The following is a 10,414-nucleotide window of genomic DNA, read 5'->3' as shown; positions in this document are numbered from 1 at the left end:
TTGTGATTCATACTTGAGTACATGACTTATAATGAATATCCTAGTGATAGGATAGCTTATGATGCATTAATCATGTTCATATGAGTCACTTAAGGTAATACAAGCTAAGAGTTTTTGAATCCATCAAGTTTTAGTGTTTGATTTTGCAAGGGTCATCTTTGAACGAGTATAACTCAATGTTAATGTGGTATTTTTGCTGATTTAGACCCACCAAATTGTAGAGAATCGAATTAGCTTTCTAATGATACCAATTTTGCCTTAATCTAATACCCGAGCGAAAAGTTATGCCTATTTTCGTGAGAGACAGTAAGGATAGGCGATTTGTTAGGCGCCGCCCAACCAAACATAGGCGATTGGTTAGGCGCCTCCCAACCTAGCTTAGGCAATCACTTGGGCGCCGCCTAAGTCAGTTCCAGGTGCCAAAAACACTCTGTTTTGAGTAAGTCTTTTAACACTCCTTACACGTCCCTAAACTTAACCCTATGAAATATATAGCTTCTAAACATATTACGACCCTATTATAATCTCAAAGCTCATTATACAGGAGCACTAAAAGAGAAAAACAACTAGGGTTACGTAACTAAGCTTGAAGATCCGATTTCAAGAAAATTCCTCCGTCAATCATCAAGAATCTTCCTTCTAAGGTATGCGTGAGTTGATTCATAGACTCCTTTCGTCCATGAAGCTCAAGAACCATCTTTTAAATTTTTTATTATGATGTTTATGTTGTTGGTGGTTGATGTTCATGTGGTTGGAGTTTGATGATGCCTAAGATGGGATCTTTGTATGTTTATTGTGAGGATATGGTGGTATTTAACGTATAAATATGTGCAATTGGTGGTTGAATATTTGTAATCTTGATGAATCCACCTATGCCTAAGATGTTCATGTAAGGTGTTTGTGAAAATACCTAAGGGAATATAAATCATGATTTTATGACATAATAAGTCCTAAATGACTATTCCATGTTCTAAGTTTATGTTCAACGTGATCCCCGTGCTATTGTCTTGAATTGAAAAAGTTGTACGAGATGCTCATGATATTGTTGTGATATGGAATGACTATGTTATTGAAGCCATGCAAGTATATACATGTTGTGTGCATTCCTAATCATGTGACAGTTTGTTGAGAATCATTCTTATTATGAAAGCCTTACTTATGATATTGTGAATTGTAGACTCAAATCTTGTGATCAAGTCATGTCATGTGTGTCAGTTTCCTCCTATCGAGTCCTGGGGGTACTTGTACCCAAAAACTATAGTTGTGTGCCTAGAGCCATATCATGTTTCATGATATCCGAACTCAAGCTATGATTCCATAAACTTCAATCAGTCATATGACTCAGGAAAACCTCATGATCTTAGTTAGTTATCAGATATCAGTAACATTCCGCCAGTCAATGGAATTCAGTAAGATTAAGTTATGCACAGTCAGTTATTCATGTCCAGTCCCTCCAGATGGGAGTAGAGGTTAGCACCGAGTGAACCCAAGGATGGGAACTCACCCGCTAGTTCAGGGTGTGATTCTTAGTAGTCATCCTTGTGTTCCACAACTACGTAGCCAACGTAGGTTGAGAAATCTTAATTCATCAGATCAGGGTTGATGAGGTGGCTTAACCCGTCAGTTTAGGGTTCCCACCATTCTCATTGAGTACCCTCCAGATAAGGGTCACTCACAGGCTGTCCTTACCCATGGCACGATATTGACTCTCCTCCAGTCGGGGTAGAGATTGGGCCCCAGCTTAGCCATAACAGCATACATAGGGCATGTTGGTTAAACACTACTTCCCACAGTTTCAGTATCAGTCTCAATAAAAGAACTCAGGGCGTTTTTCAGATTTTAGTATATACATTACTGTCAGATACATTCGTCCATGTTATCAGTTTTAGTATCAGTCATGACAGTTATTAGTAAACCATGTATTAGCTTACAGGTCATGCTATCACGTATTCACGGTCCCAGTTTCTATATATGTGTGTTTGCACTCCCACATTCATATTAGTCAGTCAGTGTTGTTCATGCATAAAACCCTTTATGTTCAGCCTACCTTCCTCGTATACTCAGTACTCCAATTGTACTGATGCATTTGTGTTATGGTACTTTCTTTTCATATTACACCATAGGTTCTGAGACACGAGCTCTAGCGCAGCAGTAGTGGTAGCATTCTAGTCGCAGAGACACAGTGAGTCCTTATTGATTCGAGGACAATATGATTTGATACATTTATTTATTTCTTCAATTCAGTTTTATGGATTTAGTTAGAGACATGTTCCTTCAACTCCTTATTCAGATAGTTTAGAGGCTTTCAGATTGGCATTCAGATTTACGTTCAAACTTAGCTTACAGATTGAGTTGTTTTGGGTATTTTCACCCACATGATTTTATTCAGTTGAACCTTATGACCTTATAGTTCTATGTATTCCGCATTATTATATCATGATTTACAGTATATAGGTACATATATCAGTCATGGGTTAGCTTGTGGTCCCTCGGGGTCATGAGCACCGTGTAGCATTCCAGTTCAGTGAATCGGGGTATTACATTATGTAGTTTGCTTAATGTCACTTTGAGAGAGATTTCTCAATTAAAGGAGACTTAGAGTATGTTAATGCTTTAGTCAGGATACAGATTAGGCAGTGACCACTATGATAGAGGATCTTATTAAGGTTTAGTATATTCATAAAATTTAGTTTGGATTAATGTTTCATAATTCCTATCCAATAGTACTAAGTTGGTATAGTTCATTAAAAGTTTGAGTATATCTATGTTATATGTTTGAATCCAAGTTTGAATTGTAGATGATTAAGCCAACATAAAGAAGAGTTTGAAGTTATAGAAGAAAAAGTATAAACTTAGAGTATGGTGATACTCTTGAAGGTTCTAAGTTTGTAAGTTTTTAAGTTATTATATGATGACTATTGGGGATGTAGAAAGTTAAGAGTTGTATCTCAGAAAGAAGTACTAGCATAAAGTTTTACACTTTAAGATATAGTCTTTCAGGGCGAGTTTATTATTTATGAGTATTGTTATATCTCAGACTCTAGATTAGAGTGGTTGAAGTTATGTTTAGAGTTTATTAAAGGGGTCCTCAAACTTATAATGATGGATTAAATCTAAGTGGTGATTATAGAACAAAAAACCAAGTCAGGCTCTCAAATTCTAGTAGTGATGCCAGTAAGCTGTAGAACATCAGTAGGGGAGGAAGATTCCTAACCCATTCTTATCTTAGTGTAAATTTTTGTAATTCAGTCATTACGACACCTACTCAAGCATTACAAGTAAGATCTATGACCATAGCTCATATTCAAGCACTTTATATAAAATTATGTACCCTCTCAGTTCCTAGTATAACGAGTTCTAGTTCACTCAAAAGTACAAATCATCTTCTACAAATTTATGAAATCCAAACTCAGGTCATATAGCTCATAGCTCATGTACTCATGCTTCACAGTATGCTTAGTTCCCATAATTTTGGTGCACCCCTAATGACCAGTGAAAATTCACATTATGTCATATATGTCCTTAGTTTAGATCTCTTTAATGGATCCATGCTATTGATACTCTATTCCTCAGGTCTCAGTTATGTTTCAAAGTTATGCATAGTATCTTTGTATATTTCAGGTCCTCATGTTGTAACCTTTCAGTGACTTCTCCTTATGAAATAATAGTGGTGATAAAATGGATGAACAATATTTTAGATGAGAGAGGGTAAATATATCTTATTGGGGAAGGATTATTGTATGTTTGCTTCACATAAGGCTATAAGTGTGAAGATATATTAAGGAAAAGCTTTGTATATATCATGGTTAGTTGAGAATTCTATGTTTGTCTTCCTAGTAATAGTAGAAGAAAGTTGTTATTGATAGAGGTATTAGAGAATATAGGAAAATTCCTAGGTGAGTTGGTTGCCTAGAAGTTCATATGTGGTTATAATGATATGGTTGAATGTCATGTTAGTATCTTGTGGATAAATGTATTGCGCATTAGTGAATTCCTAGTAAGAGGTTGGAGTTAGTTGTTGAAGTGGTAAGGAGTATTATTCTTGAGATGAGAGTTGTAAAAACACATAGGATAATAATCCGTGGTTTAAACTAATACTATGGTGTTATGTATGGTACCTTGTGACTTTGAGTAGGCTTGAACATGGTGAGAGAATTAAGTTTAGTTTAGACTTTAGTAGATGGAGTTATCAATGCCCATTTGAATATTAGAAGTGGCATCAAACAAAGGGTAGTATTTAAGAGGAAAAGCATAATTGAGGGAGTATTTGAGAAGTTTGGATAAGCTTGAAAATAAGCAGTTGCATTGCCTAAGGTATAGTAATTCTATCCTAACTTATGTTTTGTAGGCCTATTGTCCACGTTATAGAGTTGTAGCCATGTTGCAATTTCATATTCAAATATCTTATTTAGACCATGCCCAAAATTATTTGCTCCCTAATGTTATTATTACTTTTTAGAAAGAGTGTTAAAGAAATACTCTAATTGAGTATAAACTTTTAGTATGTGTCATTCCGTATAACTGACAACTCAATTTAGCAATCAATAAGCTCCTATAGTTTTCCATCATTCCATCTAGTCTTACTATCTAAAGTATCATGAGTATGGATATTCTATGAGGTAATTTATTGACAGCCATGCAAATTACGAATTTAGTTCAGTCCATGCATCATGTCTCTGATTTAGATATTTAGGCATGATCTAGCTCATGATATCAGTTTTCATAGTATTCCAGCTCAGACATTATTATATCCCACAAGCTCCTAGATAAGTTTCCAAGTAGTCGTCACATGTTTAAAGGCCCAAAGCAATTATGTCAAACGATAGATAAGTGTCATAACTATTGACTGTGACACCTTAAAAATTTTAAGCATTTTATTTTGGCATTCCCATATTTGAAACATTAATTTTTCACTTAAAATATATTTAGTTATGTTAATAATAAGGTGTCTCGGAAGAGTTTTAGAATTTTTGGATGAGGTTCGGGGCTATTTTTAGATTTTGAGGTAGTGAGCCTCTGCGATAATTGTATCACAGAGGATAGTCTCTGCGATATTGGCATGGAACAGAGGATAGTCTCCGTGATAAATAACATGACACACCAATGTTTGAATTTTGTCAAGTTTTTGGATCTCTCACATAGAGTAAGGTGATTTGGGTCTTTTACCCCTTGTACGACTTTAGTCCCATTATCTCATGATTCATGCTTACATAATTTATTTAGTGATGCCATGAGGCCCTTTTCTTTAGATTCCTAAACGTGTTTTATTGAGGAGGAATTCCTATCATGATGTTACATACTTTATTCAATACTACTAAAGTTTCAATAAGTTCCTACCCATCATTCCAGGATGAATGATTCCAAGGGAGAGATACTGTAACACTCCACATTTTTGGGCTAATTCAAACTGTCATTCCTATGTGTATAAAATCTAATCCTATTATTTGTATGTGAATATATTTGTCATGATCATTATCCTAGTGTGAAGAGTGCTTTTGAGGTCAAAATGTTCACAGGAAACACTTAGAGCAAAGTTGAGTTAGAGCTTTTGATTCTACCAAATTTTTGGTAGTTGATCCTACAAGAGTCAACTTTTAACATGTATAACTTTTGTAATATATGAAATTTTGGAGATCAATACCCACCAAATTATATATAAATGTGTTATCATTCCAGCATATCTGATTTTGCTTTAATCTGATACCCAAGCAAAAAGTTCTGAGCATTTTCGTGAGGAACCAGTGAGGTTACGCAATTTTAGAGTGGCACAAACCTTGTGCTCCATGATTTTCAGCATGGCACTGTCCTTCTTCAAAAATGCTAGAACCTGCATATTTTTTTGAGGCGAAACAAGTCATTACGTGCTAAACTATCCATGATTCCTCCATGTAATTCTTGAATTCAACTATGACCAAGTGTTTTCTCGTAATTTCAAGTATTCTTTCGTACCCTAATCATGATAACTCATTTTGTTGATGAAATTGTTGCATTTTTGAGTTTAAGTCATGAAACTTCCTATTATGTCATTACTTTAAAATTATCATATTTAACTGTAGTTAAAGTGCTGACGGGTTATAAACACCCGATACCTAAATAGTCATGTATGTTTTAGATTTTCAAGTTACATATCATTTAGACCATGTTTGTATCATTATAATGAGATTATTATATTCATGTTGAGCATTTATCAGTTATTGAATTTTGGGGCTTTATTCATGAAATTCCCTTATTATGATCAGTTTACATGATTTTGAAATACTTCATATTATGCGTGCACTATTATTTTTAGAATACCAGGACTTGAACATATTAGTTATCAGTGCATGCACCATTTTATGCTTTAGTGTCTTTCAGTTGGGAGTAATACTAAGCACTGAGTGAATGTAGGAATGGCGGCTCCCCCGTCAGTTTAGGAAGAGTCGTTAGTAGCAGTCCCTAAGTTCTAGAACTACATAGCCAGTGTAGGTTATGAGGGGGCACTCTCCAGTTTAGGCTTGACACCCTCTTAGGGGTCACCGATCAGTTTAGGCTTTACACCCTAGTCATTTAGAACATCAACTTTGTGGTTCCACACCGTTAGTGTCAGTACCCGTGGCAAGGTATTAACACCCTTCCAACTAGAGTTATAGGTTGGATTCCAATTAGCTCAGATTGGTACATGTCGATTGTAGTTAGCTCTCATAGTTTTAGTTCAATATTCAGATTATATCAGCTCGGGTTTGCATGACCAAGTATTTAGTTTATCAGTTATTTAGATCATTTTAGCACATGCTTTCTTGATCTTACATTTGTTTTATATATTCAAACATTCATGCTTAGTATTCATACATGATCCTCAGTACAATTTTACAGCCTATTCAGCTTTAACTTGAGATTTATATATGGTACTCATGTTTCTACCACTTTCCAGCATGCAGAAACATTTTCAGCACATAATCTAAAATTTTTAATAGGTCTTACAACTTTTATAAAAAACTATGATTTAAATGTATATTTCAGCAAATAACTTATGTCCTCAATTTTAAAGCATACATTAAGTATTTCCATGATTTAGTGCATGTCTCACATACTCAGTACATTCCAAAGTACTGACCACATATTTGCATTTGTGGATACATTCCTTTATAATGTAGGTACCAGATGTAGCCCACACACCAGGGTCAGATAGTTCACAACATTCAGCCAACAGGTGATGAGTTCTCTTATTTAGAGGACTCAAGTCAGTGACAATTCCTTTATTTTATTTTCATTATTCTTAGAGAAAATACATCAAAATCCCCCTGAACTGAAATTTACCAGATGTAGCCCAGACACCAGGGTTCGATATTGCTGTTTGCTTTAGATTGGGAGATTATTTTTCTGATCTATGATGAACAAAAATTATTTGGGAAAATTGAAATTTGACACTTTTTTTTCATTGTAAAATTGACCATTCAATTGTGGAAGTAAATGAGTTGGTGGATTTAATTTTGTATAATTGGGTGAATGAGTTGGTGGATTTGACTGTTAAAAATATGGAGAAAGATAAAATTAAAGGTTGAAATAATGATGTTAATGGGGTATTTGACTGTTGAAGAAGAAGAAGAAGGAATCGGGCTGGGGGGGGGGGGCACTGTTGATGAAGAAGAAGAAGGAGGGCGGGGGGGGGGGTTTATTTTTTTTTTTATATATATATATATATATATATATATATATATATTAAAAATAATATATAGATAATATATATATGTATTTTAAAAAATATATATTTTATATATATAAAAAATAGTATATATATATATTGCTTTTTTAAAAATAATATATAAGGATAATATGTGTATGGGATTATTTTTAAAAAAAATTATAATTTCTTACGTGGCAATGACATAACACTGATTTGGCAATGACATGGCGCGTTTGTAGTGCACTCTCTGTTGTGAGAGTGGGATTGTGATTTTGAGGTTGTATTAACTCACTTGAAAGTTATTAAGGGGGGTAAATAATTATAAGTTAAATTAAAGTGCTAAAGTAAGTTTTGGCGATAAGTTCAGGGGTGAAATGATGTATTTTCTCTTATTCTTATGTATTGATTTGGGATAGTTGTAGGCATGTCCTAGCTACCTATAGTTAATATTGTAGAGGCTTCACAGATGGTTAGTCAAAGTCAATATTTGAAATTTAAGTTCTTCTCTCTCAGATTTAAGTGTTGTAAACTTTGATCGGTTAGGTATTGAAACATCTTATCTCATGTTGATTATGCTTCCACTTAGTTATTTAGCGTTTAGGTATATATTAAATCAATTGTTCAACTATCATGCCAGTACATATATTAGCTTGGGATCACATGTGGTTCTAAGCACAGTGTTACGAGTAGGGGTTAGTCTTAGGTCATGACAAATAGACAAAAATGCAACCCCAAAATCATGAATCAAAATTCGAAAAGAAATGGGAATAGAAAAATGCATACCTCAAGCATGATTATAATCAAGAACGGATACTTGGAATTCATGACCTCTTTATCCTCCTAAGTAACTTTTTCCACCTTTTGGTTCCTCCAAAGTACTTTCATAGAATCCATATCCTTAGTCCTTAAATAATGGAATTGCCTATCCAAAATCTCAATTGAAACCTCCTTATAAGACAAGAAATCCAAAATACCAATGCTCTCAATAGGCACAACCACAGAAGGACTACCCAAATACTTCTTAAATATCGATACATGGAATAGAATAAATAGAACCATGACTCAAAGGCAACTCTAATTCATTTGCAACATTGCCACTCTCCTCAAAATCAAGTATGGACCAACATAACGGGGACTAAGTTTTCCCTTCTTCTCAAACATCATCACTCCCTTCATGGGAGATACTTTTAAAACACTAATTCGCTAATCTCTAACTCCAACTCTCTTTGCCTCACATCTTCATAAGACTTTTGGTGACTCTGAGTAGTCTTAAGCATATCCCTAATCACTTCTACCTTCTCTATGGCTTAGTGAACCAAATCCAGACCGAATAATCTAGTCTCACCGACCACAAACCACCTAATAGGAGATCTACACCTCCTACCATAAAGAGCCTCAAAAGGAGCCATCCCAATACTATAGTGATAACTATTGTTGTAAGCGAACTCGATGAGAGGCAAATGATCCACCCAACTACCTCCAAAATCAATTACACAGGCCCTTAGTATATCAGTTAAAGTATGAATGGTCCTCTCTACCTATCCATCCATCTGAGGGTAGAAAGCGGTGCAAAGGTTCACCTGTGTGCCCAATCCTTTCTGAAACTATCACCAAAAGTGAGAAGAGAAATGCGTACTTAGATAAAAAATAGTGAAAACTGGAGAACCATGCAATTTGACAATCTCCTAAATAAACAACTTAGCATAATCCTCTCCAGAGTAAGTAGTCCTCATAGGCAAAAAGTGAGCAGACCTAGTCATTCTATCCACGATGACCCAAATTGAATCAAACTAACTATGAGACCTGTAATAAAATCCATATTGATGATCTCCCACTTCATCATGGGCAACTCAATCTCTTGATACATACCAATGTGTCTCAAGTGCTTGACCTTAACTTGCTGACAAGCCATGCACTTAGCCATAAAATTGGCCATATCTCTCTTTATATTGTTCCACCAGTAAATCTCATTCAAGTCATGGTACTTCTTCGTTAAACCCAAATGAATTGTATACCTCCATTTATGAGTCTCAGTTAAAACCCTTTCTTTTAGCCTATAAATATCAAAAATACACAACCTACCTTGTTACCTCAAGATACCATCACCATCAATCTCAAAAGCCATAACTTTTTGCTGAACCAAATCATCCTTAATTTAAATAAAGATAGGATCTAAAACCTGCTTCTCCTTCACATCAACACCAAGATATGATTTATCCACTTCTTGAACAATTACCTCTCCATCTTCAGAGTCCAAAAAATGAACTCCCAAGTTAGCCAATTGGTGAATATCCTTCACCAACCTTTTTTTGTCCGCATCCACATGAGATAATCTCCCCATGGACAATCTGCCAAGACCATCAACAACCACATTAGCATTACCTAGGTGATAATGAAGACTCTTATCATAGTCCTTGAGCAATTCAAGCTATCGCTTCTTCTTGAGATTCAATTCCTTCTAAGTAAACATATTCTGCTGGCTTTTATGATCTGAATAAATGTTAACATGCACCCTATACAAATAATGGCACCAAATATTCAATGTAAACACCATAGCCTCAAACTCAAGATCATGATTTGGATAATTTCTTTCATGGAACTTCGGTTGTCTAGCATGATGCATCAAGACACAACCTAGTCCTACATGAGATGCATTATAGTAAATAAGAAAACCATCATTACCCTCGGTCAGGATCAAAATTGGAGTAGAAGTTAACTTATCCTTCAACTTCTCAAAACTACCCTCATAAG

The sequence above is a fragment of the Capsicum annuum genome, chromosome 10, assembly GCF_002878395.1.
Source record: "Capsicum annuum cultivar UCD-10X-F1 chromosome 10, UCD10Xv1.1, whole genome shotgun sequence".
In the NCBI taxonomy this organism is placed as follows: domain Eukaryota; kingdom Viridiplantae; phylum Streptophyta; class Magnoliopsida; order Solanales; family Solanaceae; genus Capsicum; species Capsicum annuum.
The sequence above is the reverse complement of the archived record's forward strand: the minus strand, read 5'-3'. Positions refer to the sequence as shown.